This window comes from Accipiter gentilis, chromosome 32 (genome assembly GCF_929443795.1).
Source record: "Accipiter gentilis chromosome 32, bAccGen1.1, whole genome shotgun sequence".
In the NCBI taxonomy this organism is placed as follows: Eukaryota; Metazoa; Chordata; class Aves; order Accipitriformes; family Accipitridae; genus Astur; species Astur gentilis.
Window position 1 is genome coordinate 20,050,500 of NC_064911.1, and position 13,231 is coordinate 20,063,730.

General features: G+C 38.8%; 1 protein-coding gene across 4 annotated transcripts in view; it reads left to right on the plus strand.

Annotated features, from left to right (window-relative positions):
- SH3KBP1 (SH3 domain containing kinase binding protein 1) overlaps positions 1 to 13,231 on the plus strand; it is a 222,135-nt gene that overhangs the window by 54,955 nt on the left and 153,949 nt on the right. The gene's annotated exons all lie outside the window — the stretch shown is intronic.

The window sequence follows — 13,231 nt, forward strand, 5'->3', positions numbered from 1 at the left end:
TTTTGTGCACCATCATGTATGTATTGAACCATTAGCTCTTGAGTTCTAGGGGTCCAGCTTGAAACACAAATTATGTTAATGCTGGGTTACATTTTTTTCTGGAAGGAAAAAGAATAATGGAACAGCAAAATGTATTTCCTTAGATGCCACCAAAAAAAAAAAAAATCTCCTGAGGCAACAGATAGATACAGTATTGACTGAAATAGCTATTATCTGCTCATTGCTTTGCAAAGATAGTACTGAGCCACCCTTACAAAATTTGTACTGTTCCAGAGCCCACTAAATAGATTTAGAAGCACATAACTATTACAAGGGAAGTAATTGCATTACAAATATCCTGCTTCAATTTACTCCTTTGTGCAGACAGTTTAAAGATGTTATGAATAGCAGAAAAAGTGAGGAAAGCTAAAATTAGGAATTTTTATGTGCTTTGGAAGTTCTTCTGTGTTATGAAACTGAACCTTTTTAATTTCAAATAAATAAATGTGTTGGTGTTAAAGGTAAGCAAACAAAGAAAAGTAAACCTACTTGCTTGCACAGATGAAATCTTTCTTTGCATTTCTGGCAGTATTGTGAATCCTTTTTTGTTTATCATCAGCATGGAGCCTAATGTAGGGATTCAGCTACTTGCTTGGGCATCGCGAAGTGCTATGGAAAGGGGACTTAGGGATCACTCTAAGCCTTTTCATTATGAGGGGCTTCTCCTTTGGGAAATGAAGGCATATTTTTATTTTTAATTTTCTTTTTCACTCCAGCTGACGTGCTGTGCTGTCTGACCTGGCAATGGCAAGGTCCTGCACTGGGTCTTCATTCAGCCAGCATTGTTACTGCTGGATCCTTCAGCTGGACTTGGAGTGAGGTCCCAATGAATGCCTCTGCATATTTGTTAGAACAAAATGGTGCAAACTGTTTGGGGTGAGGTGGTGGGAATTGACTGGCTTTTTGGTGGTGGTGATAGGAGGCTTGTTTTTCCCTTGAGATGGTGAATGGGTCTGAATCACCATAATAAAGTGCTTCAGGGTTGTTTCACAATCTGTGGTTGCTCTCTTGCTGCACATGAAAATAGGCAGTATTGTTGTTTCCATGTTCTTAGAGTTTCTCAGGAGCCTGGGAATGCATTTGTCATCTCCTACGCCGTTTTCTGCCCGTCTTTTAGATCTGAGGCACAAGAGGTACTAAAACCCCCACATTTCTCTATGCCTTCTTCAGTGGCCCCTGTCACCACCTCTGCTGTGTAGTACAGGACGTGTAAAATCCTCCACAGAGGGCTCAGGATAGGGAATGGAGAATCTGGGTCTGGGAGGGAGACGGGTTATTCTTGCTGTAGCCCAGCTGAGAGCTGAGGTGTTGTCTAATGAAGCATCTTAGTAATGAGTGAGACTGAAAACAGAAATCCTTTGCATCCATGTGGAATCTTAACTTACCAGTTTGATTGGGGGGAAAAAAAAACACCCCAAGCTAACTGTGTCAGCACTACTTTTTTTTTTTTTTTATTAGAATAGGCTGAAGTTATGACCTAGTAGGTTAATTCTATTGCATGTTACTATTTACAGGGACATTTACAGTGTATATAAAAATAAAACAACCTGTAACCTATGTAAGTTGCAAAATACCAATGCAAAGCATTATTATGTTACATACATGTAACCAAAAGAATTACAATGTACTCTGTGCCCAAAAGGAACAATTATTTCTCTTTCTATGGACCCTTTGCTGGCGCTGGGAAGACAGATGACGCTTTTCTTCTCTGAGTGTTTTCAGATTCATGTGGAAAAGCCAAAGCTAATTTGAAGAAAGAAGTGGCTAATGCGTTCGCTACACACACTCTAGTCACCTTCCTTAAAACTTCATTTCTACTCTCACTGTTATTTGGGGAGGGGTTGCCAGGTAAAAGGCTGTGGTGGTATGGAAGCTATGACAGTGCAGAATATGCGGTAGGGGACAAAAAGGGGGAGATACACTATTTAAGCTGCATAATTTTTCCTTAATTTTTTGTAGTCTAGCACAACAGACTACATTTGTGTCACTTTAAAAAAAGGAAATGTGTTTGAAATTTTGTAGAAGAGGTTGCTCTATTCCTGAATTTAAAAAAGTTTGTAGTAATGAAATGTTCACATGGGTATCTTATCCAGTCTTAAGAAAAGTATTGTCATAATTTTTTCTAAAAATTTGAAGTTGTCTGTTTACTGAACTGAGATTCATTACTCTGAAGAAAACCAATTTGCCTGTCTTTGAGACACTATAGAAAGAATCCATGATTCACTTATTAGGCATACTGCATAGTATTTCTGTAAATAATTTAAAAGGAGGAGGAGGCCTACCTGAAGCAACCTAAAGTTAACTTCAAAGGTCTCAGACGTGATGCAGCTGAACAGGATCTGTCAAAGCTCTGATGTGTTAATAGTGACGAACATAAGTGATGAAGTGCATTTTCTGTTGGTTGATCTTTTAAATTATTTGGTGTTTTTTCTAGTGTTATTTTTAAATGAGCCTTCCTTGAAAATACGATGCCAGTATCTTACTTCACTTTGTTTCACTCCACCTTCACCCATTTTTAGTTTTAGGTCCTCCTCTCCCGTCCTTTTTAATATTTTTTTAAAAAACATTTGTCAGATGGTTAAGTGCTGTCAGGATTATGAAGCAGAAGCAGTAAGATGTCCCCTGTTGTGCTTCAGAGATTATTCGAAGTAGAGTAACTGAAGCAGGGGGAGAAACTGGAGATAATACCCTGAAATATATTTTAAGAACAGCCTGAAAGAATGGGCCATAACCTTGGTATCTTCTATGTTTATTTTGGAAGAGTTCTGGAAAGTCCATATAGTTAAGCTGCCAGTGATTGTCCATGTGAGATTCCTCTTCTGCCCACATTACAAATTTTTCCTTTCTCTGTAACTAATTAACTCTATAGCTGGTTCTATACGGTGGTGTTTACAGCCTGCAGAGTTAAAACTGAGTTAGTAACCATGGCAGCTAACAATGATCCCGGGTGTCTGGCAGCCTTTCACCAATTCAGCACATTTTTTAAGCTGTAGGCTTGGGCTCCTGGGTCTGTGTTAGCAATTTGATTGTCCCTGCAGCTCCATTACTAGTGCTGTAGGACAGCTTAGAGTGCATTTCCTAGTGGATTTGGAAATTTTTCCTGTGCGGAGTCTGAACCTTCGTACCTAGTAATAAAGGTTGAAAAACCACACCCCAAAACTGCCGAGTGGACAAAGCCTAGCCCAAAACTTGTTGCATGATTGTGGTGGGTTATGGGTAGCTTGAAGAGCAGCAGAAGAATCTTTGGGGTATTGCTTCCTCCATGTTCCAGCATTGCCAGTGAAGTGTGGAGACTCCTGCTTCACAGACATGGCTCAGTTTGGGCCTAGAGGAACCCGCTTGGTACCTCATGGAAGAGAGGAGGACAGGGCTCTCCTGCCGAGTGCTGCGTGTGTGCTTGAAGAGCTTTGGCATGGTGGAATAAGAAATTACTCTGCAGATTTTGACAGGAAGTTTAAAAATGTATGTCCTGGATTATGGCTTACATTTCATCTGTTGTGTTGCTTAAGCAGCTGGAGAAGGCAACAGCTATTAAATCTAAATGCAAAATCTCTGGTTAAAAATACATATTTGTTTCCTTTCTTATGCCAATCAAAGTTCCTTTCTATGTGTAATAGAAGAGATTGTATCTCCTCCATTTAGCATGGTGATCTTAGTTCTTGCTTCTTTCAAGCTCACTTTGAAAAGCAGAGTGCTGGCCTAGCTTTTAAAAGGCTGTGGCAAAAGACTGAAAATACTCAGATAACAATTGTATTTTTGCGTAGGGCTTGTGTTAGTGAGGTAGTGTAATAGGAGTGCCAATGCCATGGACTTGGGTTTTTGTAGGTAACCAAAGAAAGTACAGGTTACTTGCTTCAAATCAGTGCACCTAGGTGGTAAGTACCATCATCCCTGTGTGGAGACAGAGGTTACGCTTTAAAATGAAGGAGCTGCTGTAGCTGTGGTCTGTCTTGTCCAGTGCCCTGTTTCCAGCACTCAGCGGTAATGGATGGTTGAGAAGAATAGGCAGTAGACTCTCCTGAATTAACCTGTCACTGGAGTGTTTCTTGTTACCTCTCAAAACGGGAGTGTAAAACTGCCTTTAAACCATTTTTGTTGTTGTTGTTTCACATATGATATGGTATAACCTGCCGGTTTTGGGCTTGATGCTTTGCATACTGAAGAAGTGCTTTGAATATCTACTTCGACTGCCCATCTTGCTCTTTGTTGTAAGCTGTAATTGCATTGGTTGACTAGATAGATGTCACCTCTTCCATTTATTTGTATGAAAATTGGGTCATGATCTAATCTCACTGACTCCTTGCTTGATCTCTTTTGCTCAGGAAAAATCCTTGTGAATTTTTAAGAAAAGAAAGTCCAAGCTCCTCTGCCTTATTAAAATTGCCTGTTTTCTTTGTTAAATTAGGTCTTCCAGCTGAGCTGACCGTCACTTATAATTTAAATGTGATAGAGGAGGTGGATTTGTTGACCGCTGAATTGCATTTAGTTTTATTACCTTGAGAAACTGTAGGACAAACCAAAATTATAGTGATGGTTGGTTGTTACAATCCATAGGGTGCAGGAGAAGAACAGCATAACATCACGTCTTCCTTTTTGATTACATCACGTGGGAATCACTGAGCTGATGTTGCTCACAACCTACCTTTTAGTAACAAACTTCTAAAAATCCTGTAATTTGGATGACCATTTGTTTTCCTGAGCTGGGGGGGGGGGGAGTTAAATGCATATTACGGTTTGTAGGTACTATTTTACAAGTCTGTTCAGACGAGCTGCATTTCTGTTATTGAAGGGGGAAAGTGCTATGGAAAGGAACAAATTACATTAGTGATACTGTTTTGAAATGTAATAATATGTTAGCATTAGTTTTCCTAAGGCAGTTAACTGTTTGTGACTAAGTGTGCACTGTATGCTGATAGAAGAAATGTACAGATAAAAGTGAAAAAAAAGAATGCCTGTTAGAAAAATAGTTTTCAAAGTGAGCTTACTGAATTGGTAATGCCAGTGAGATCTTTACCACTACTTGGCCTGCTAGAAAGTAATCTATGCTGCTCACTGTACTTCCTAACTCCCTCTGCCTTTGTTTTTACAAGTAATTACTTACAGAAATTATTGGTACATCAGATTGGGAATACTCTATATGTAGTTCTAGGAGAGAAGTGCTGTAAATATGCCTCTCCTGCTCATTGCAGTACTGTGTGGTAATGGAGTTGAGCTTTGTTGTATTTACCACTCAGAATCCATATGTACAAAGTTGCAGATGCTAATTATTTTTTCACAAGAAAATATAGGTGTGCTAACTTTAACTTGCTGCTGTCACTGCTGTCCTTCAGGGGCAGGGACTCTGTCTCAGGAAAGTGACTGGGCAGAGGCAGAGGTGGAACAGTTTATAATTTGTCCTTAGTGAGCAATTTGTATCTTACATGTCTTTTTTATACATATTTACCTAAATAAATAAATAAATAAATTGCAAATTCACTCTCTTCTCCCTCAAAACTCTGAGTTCATCAAACAATTGTAAATAATACGCTGGGTTTTAGTCTACCAGTGCCTTCTGACTTATATGTTCCTGGTGTTCTAGATGTGGTGCTTGGTTTGCCCGACTTCTGGCTCTGGTAGAACATGTTTTGTATTTAGCAGCCTAATCTATGGACTGACTTGATTTTCAAGGGAGAGAGGGAAGGAGTTTCCCTTTCCACAGCTAGGTCTTTGACTGGAGCTGATGTCCAACCTGCTGGATTGTTAATCCCTGTTTCAAAGTGTCCCGTTCATTTTTCATTACTTGAGTTCTTTTCCACACTTTTCCCTACGCTTAAGTCTTGGCCATTATAGAAATAGTGAGTTTCAGACAAACTCTTGCTTTTTCTTCTCAAGTACCACATATAATTGGGTGAAACTTGTTAGCAGGACCATTGTGGACATGCCTGTTATTGTAGGATCTGTATTTCTTTCCCTTTCAACAGTGCAGCCTCCTATTGTAACACATGCTTACTGGATGGAAAGGGGCTGTTGTAAGGGTGTTTATAGGACTCTGCTGTAGTCTAAGGAAATTCAGAAGGTCTGGTTTGCAGCCTGTACCAATTGCCAGCTTCTCTGGAAGCTTTCTTGCACAGTTACTCTGGCTGTGAATTTACCAAAGAGCTAGGGACACCAGGGAAAAAACCTGAGTGGACTTCATTAGATACAAGGTGGATACTACCTTGTACAAATGTTATGGTGTTTGGAGGCTTTCTTCCCAGTCTGCTAGACTTGAATCTCAGCTGTTTTCATTAGGTTTGGGATCTAATTCAGCATATGTGTTTCCTTTTTAAAAACAAACAGGATTGTTTTTATTTTCTTACCAGGTAGCATCTATAGCTCCAGAGGGTGGAAGGCAGAGTGTTGTGTGGGAAGACAGAATACATTTATATTGAAGGCTCTTTACCTGCACTGCATGTTGCTAAGTTTTCTTTTCCCCTCATTTATCTTCATTCCCATGCTCTAACCCACCACCCCCATTTTGAGGATTCCTCTGCTTTTTTTGCACCTTAACCAAAACCTTCCAGGCTTTGATGGCTGTCCAGTTAGCCTAGCAGAGCTGATTTCACTCCCTTAAGGGCATCCAGCACTAAAAGGAGAGTTGCACAATGGCCTTTTCTTCTGCCCCCAAGCAAACAGGATGGATAGAAAGTAAAGTTTGATTAGGTACAGGCTTTGGAGCTGGATCTAATAACTCTGAGCTCCTAATTTCAAGCTGTTCGTAACAAAAATCTGCTTTAGAAATGATCATCAGCTTGATGTGGATATATTGTGAATTAAACCCGTATCTTCAAAGCTCTATCTCAATTTTTGAGGCTTATTTTTTTTGTTGACAGTCTGTACAAAAGATTAATAGTAAAAAACTGTCTCATGGTGCCTTCCTGAGATTCAGTGTTTCAGCAGGGTACTCATCCTGCATGAAAGGTTATAAAGATAATGACTTGATGATATTGCACTGGTAAAGGTGACATCTGGCTGTGGTCAGATACATGTGCTCTTGGGTTTTGTTTTGTTGTTTTCTCTGATGTGGCTAGTGCAACTCTGGGTTTACTTCCTCTGAATAACAAAAATACATGTCTAATCTGCTTTTCTGCTATAAAAGTCCTTAAAAATATATAAAGCTAAGTTTTCATATGTAAAGTGACAGGATGAGAACTACCAAGCGGTTTTTCTCGCTACTGTTAAACCCTGTTGTATTGTAATGGGATAGCTTTTTCAAGAAAAAGATGTGAGAAAATCTGGGCAACTTTTGCAAGTTTCATGGCTCAGCTAGATTTCCCAGCTTTGTCTTACAATCTATTTGGACAGAATTTCTGCTGGTCACTTGTAGATGATGATCTTTTTCTAATGTATCCAACAGACACCCATTCAAGCAGTGACTGAGGAAAAGGATTGAAAGAATCAGTGTTCTTTGTTTAAGTAATTGAATTAAAGCATCCACTTAATTGGGAAAGATTAAATTTATGAAATAAAGCTTACAAAATGAAATGGAGTGTAAATTAGTGTCAACTGACTACTGTCTTGCCTTGTACATTCTCAAAAGGATTTTGCATATATTATGGCAATTTAGATTTTTTTGTTGTTGTTAGTACACTGAATAGTTACACAGTTTCGGTATTCATTTATAAAAAATCATTTCTTAAGACACTATTCACTGTAGAACAGTGGAGTCTGGAAAATATTTTGGATCAAAATAGTCTTCAGGGCATCTTTACTTTTGGTCATCTCATGTTGTTAAAATAGGGAAAGAAGTTTAAAAAATGTGATGTGAGAAGAGATTGAAGGTAAAATTTATCTGTGCTCTCCAGACGGTACTTTAAAAATTGCTGATATTCAGAAATGCACTGTGAAGATTGATTCTAATTTTCTCTGGTTTTATTCAGTTAACCTTGTTACGTATGAGATACGTGTGTGTGTGCACGCGTGCGTGTCAATTAAGAACACAAGACAAATGGAGTTACGATAATTCTTGTAATGTAATAGAACTTTCTCCCTTGTTTCAAAAATGTGCTATAAATTTTGAAGAGCTGGCAAAAGTATTTGACCAAAGATTCTTACTGAAACCAAGTTTAGCCATGTCTTTGTAATACTTATTTGAAAAGTGTATTCGTGGCCAAGTGCCACAAATTTTGAGTGAATGAAAATATGTATCCAAAGACAAGGACAGAGTTCTGATTTTGTGAAAAAGGAGTACTATGCTTTTCCAGTTTTTCTTGCGCACCTAGAAATCTGGGTAAATATTTTGAGGTTCCACTGATCTACCTGGAAACCTGTGTAACTAAATGAAAGACAGTCTTATTTTCTGGCCTTAGAAGCATCTTTGTCTAGAAAATTACATTGAAATTTAAATTCTGAATAGAAAGAACTTCAGAGACAAGCTAAGACAAATAAGTATATATATAGGAGTTCCCTGAGAATTGCATGAATGTATCTTGTAAATAGATTTGAATAAAAAGAAAATTGGAAGTATGAGAGGGAATTTCATTATTGAAAACAGAACTGCTTTATTTTTCATTGCTGATCAGTGAAACTGTCATACTGAAGACAGTGTTATGAGGTACAGGAGAACCTGAGAGAACAAAAAAATATTGTGCTGTGTGATAAAGAGGGAGAAGGAAGAAAGCTGAAATACTGGTTTTGATTACCCGTGTCTTCAGCCTTTGCTTTCCCAATGGCAAATGACTTCCCATTAAATTGTCAATGATGTTAATGTTAAGGGGTGCTTGGTCCTGTTTAAGGATTTCTGTAACTGTGTAAAGAAATGGAGACCAGATGATTCCTTTTGACCTGTGTGTGTATTTAATAAATATTTAAGAATTCAGGAAACATGGAATTGACCAGTACTTGGCCAGTACAGCCTTTATTATACTCAGGCTTCTTTTTTGCCTTTTTTTTAATGGATTCTTCCAGTTATTGCACATTTATTTGAGTGGGTCTGGTCACAGTGAATGTGAGATAAAGGTTATCTAGCTGAGGAAGTGAGTGATACTTTTTTAAAAAGCATATGAAATAATAATGGTAATCATGATTTTTAAGGATTTAGTGTGTTTTCAGTTTGTGGGTTAGGAGCTTCTTGTAGCTGGTAGAATTGCAGCCCTTAGCAGATCGACTACCACGTTTGATCATACCAGTTACTTCCCTCCCCTTTACAGACGAAGGCCCTCGCCCCAGATCTTCAGCAGTTCAGTGGGCACGTGTGACGCTGTTCAGTTCTCCAGAAAACATGAGGTCCAAAGCAAACTCTTTCCTCGTGCCCTGTAGTCTGTGCCAACTTAAATTTAGTGATAGCATAGAAAATGAAATAAGTGTTGAAAATGTCTCAGTCTGAAAATACCTGTAAATACTTACAAATTCTATGAAGTAGCCACTGACTGTGCAAAACTTACATGCTGGAAGGACATGACATAAGAGAAGTGGCCAGCAGCAAAATGTAGGATCAGCCAGTTCTCTTTAAAGGACTGAAGGCTAAATTGAGATACTGTTATAGGCACGTATGAGTTGCATCTCCTTAAATGGGTACTGGCTACAGCATGCATAAGTTTGTTTTCATCACTAGCTGGTGTACACAGGCCACCGTCCCTAAAGATCTACTGAGATATTGCCTGCCTTTCACATCTTTACTACCACTTAGAGGTTAGCGAATGTCACCTTTGCACCCGAGCACTTGTATGTTGTATGGTACAGTGCAGACACGTCCAAACTGGTTTGTGAAGCCCCAGCTGGCGATTGCCTGTCCACTCCCCAGCTCTGTGTGGGGCTTCCTTTCAGCTGTGGACTTCAAGCTGCTTGCTAGGCCCTTGGATCTAATGGTTGCTGCTTGTTTCCTCTGCATTCATGCTCTTCTTTCTGTAGCAGAACATCCTCAACAGGCCTTCTTTCTTGGGATTGAAAGGGATCGCTTCTGCTTTTATGCTTTTCAGTGTAGAATGATGTGTATTTATCCCTGTTTCCTTTTCAGAGATCTCTGTACCAAGTCCACCACTCCCATGAATTCTGGGAAGTGTCCACCACAGGCCTTTCCAGGAGTGGTTAATGACTTTCCTGAAGCAGTCTGTTAGTTAATTTGTGATTGTAAGTATACTGTTAACAAAGTAGAGCACACCCAAGGTTTTGGTTGGTTTGGGGTTTTTTTTAATTACCACTGTGCAGGTTCTCCTAGATAACTTTTCTATTTTTCACTATTCCCCCATCTAGCCTGGATCACAGAGGGAGAGGAACAGTACTTTCACAGAGTAGAAAGCGCTGACAGGTTTCAGGTCTTGTTTTTCCTGAGGGATGGGCTTTTAGATACAGTTCATTCAGCACAGATTTCTTAAACCACAACATGCTCTGTTTCTTTTACTGATGATGCTGTTTCAGGGCCCTTTTCCACAAATAAATGAGGGGGTTTTTTCTTTTCTTTTTAGTTTCCCATATAAGGAGAATTTGAATCATACAACTCCAAGTTATGAGTGAAATACTGAATATTAATTGTAATTTGAAGTGGTTATTACAGCATTTGTAGCATAAATATTTGCTCCTTCCTAAATTTTTTCTAATCAGACAAGTTTTAATAGGTCATCAAAATTAAGTTGGTTGTGTGTGTGTGTGTGCATGTGTGTTTCAAATGCTTAAATGTTCAATAAGTTTTAATACAGGCTATGGAGAGTATTTACGTATGGGTATGTAGTATCTGCCAGTCACCTCCAGATACAGCTAGCAGCCTGGCATATAACAGCTACATCTTAAAATGCCAGTGATTCTGTATTTTCATTAATCTTTATATAGTGCAATTGAGTGATTTTTGCTATTGCTTGTCAATAGCCAGCTGCTTTTTCCTCATTATTATTCAGAAAACTGAGTATTACTAGGTTTTGTGTTGCTTCGAAGGGGCAAAGGAAGTTACCCTTACTTAAAATGCCTAAAAATTTTACTGCATGACAATGCCTGTTAAAATTGGTAGGACTACCTATGTGTAAAGTGTACTTCTTGACCTGGAGTAAACATGTCAAGAAGGGCTCCCAATGAAAACAAAGGAAGCAAGTGGTTTCTGCTGTGATCTGTCAAAGTTAATATTGTAAAGGTATGAAAGCCCCCTACACCTGAACTTGAAGCTGTTTGTGGTTGAAGGAGTTTAAATACACCTGGGATATCCTGTAATTCCTAGAAGCTGTCAGAGTAGCTGGGAGGAAGAGTGGGGGTTTTTGCCTTTTCAGTAAGAAATGCAGTTCAGGGACAGGATGGATAGAGCATTCTCTTGTGAATTGCCCGGAAGAAAACTACTCAGCTTTGCCTGCAACTTCTTGAATTCAGTCTTTGTCACAAATGGAAGGATACTCTCTTCTGCTAAACAAGATTCCTCCCTATTTTTTTTCAAGAGATGTTTGTATTTATATTAATTATCCAAAGATTTTTCTGATGGCTTAATTTTCTCTGGTTTGTGTTTTGCATACACACACATTTATCTTTTACGCAGAGAGCTACTTTCAAGGTAAGTTGCTGTAGGGGAACAAAAGCTAAGTCACTTGTTGTTTTTCCTGTCTTCCTGAGAGTCATGCAAGCTGATATTTAGCAGAATTTCCAGGCATAGTTCTGCATGTATATAATTGGAGACATAGCAGTTTCATAGTTAAGGTTACACTAAAGTCTTTACTTGAAATACAAGTGAGCCCTCTTCAACACATAGCAATAACACTGTGTCTTCCCTCAGCCTACAGCACTCACAGACCAGGAGTGAATCAACTGTTCTAAAAGAAATTGTTCTTTTCTTGATAAGTTGGTCAGCAAAAAGCCCAATTAAAAAGAATTGCTAATGCTTAGATGAGCAGATAGGTCTTCCTTCCACATGTAGCATATGCAACTTTTTCCTCTTGATTCTTGTTTAAATGTAGAAATGAAAACCACATGTCACATTGGTAAACACCATAAGATGACTGTCTCTGCTTGGAAGGAGACTTATCCAAACAAAGATCATACTTTCTCATGCAACTCTTCTTATCTGTAAACAGGAATCCTGCTGAGTGTGCTAGGCAGATACACATCAGTTTTTCTCATGTGGACTTAACCATAGTATGTCCTCTACTTTTTTTTTCTTTTAATACAAGCCAATGAGTCTTTGCGGCTCTGATATCCATGGAAGTTTCTTTAAAGTTTCATGCTGGCTGAATAAACACTAGGTTGAGAAACTGCAAAGGTAGTTTCAGTATGATGCATTACTTCAAAGGTAACATGCCAATCTCTTTTGCAAACATTGAGTAATTATGGGATTGAGTAATTGAGGTGAGGATCATGATCACCAAATCTTTTCCTTATCTCAGATGCTAGGCTACACCTCTCCTACAAATACCAAGGGCATATCAAACTCTCTCAGGCAGTTGTAGCACTCATCACACCTTTTTTAGTCTTGAGCAACACTCTTTGCTGTTCTGGATCAGTGTTGAGCAGGGTTATTTAGGAATAACAGTAGACTGTTTGCATTCTTTGTACATCTTTTCAATAAGACCGAAATATAGAAGGTTGATCTGCTTAAATAGATTGACCCATCTGTCTCCTTTTGCCTGCTTGTTCCTTTTTCACAGCTGCAAAAGAGCAGACAGAACACGTGAAGGGCCTAGAGGTTCTACAATGAAAAGCTTTGTCCAAAGACCTCCACTCTATTAAGAGAAAGTAGTCTGAAGTGTAGAGAACAGCCGCTGCATTTCTCCATGTCGGCCAGGGAATTTTTGAGACCTGTTGTTTAAGGTTTGGATCAGTTTTCCCAGCTCTTAAGACTTTATGAATAGGACTATCTTTTCTAAATATCAAGTCTTTAGGATTAAGTCTAATACCTCCAAAGAAACGTGTGACCTACTTTTTATAAAGGGATATTCATGGTTCTGGGACATCTTTTAATGGGGATTATTAAAAAATCTTGCTCTGAATCTTTTCAGTTTTATCTCTCCCCCCCCCCCCCCCCCCCCCCCCTCCAAAAAAGGACCTCTTCGATCTTTGCACTAAACTTTTGCATACCAGACACACTGGAAAGAGAACCACCAATGGAGATGAGTGTATCAGCAACATGCTGAAACTCAGAAGTCTGTACTAGACAAAAAGGAGTCCACAAGGTGTATGGCCCCATTCCAAACTCACTTGGATTAACCTATACCTGCTGTAATGTTTGCAGGAAGCAATATCAGATTAAGAAGGAAATAATTAAATT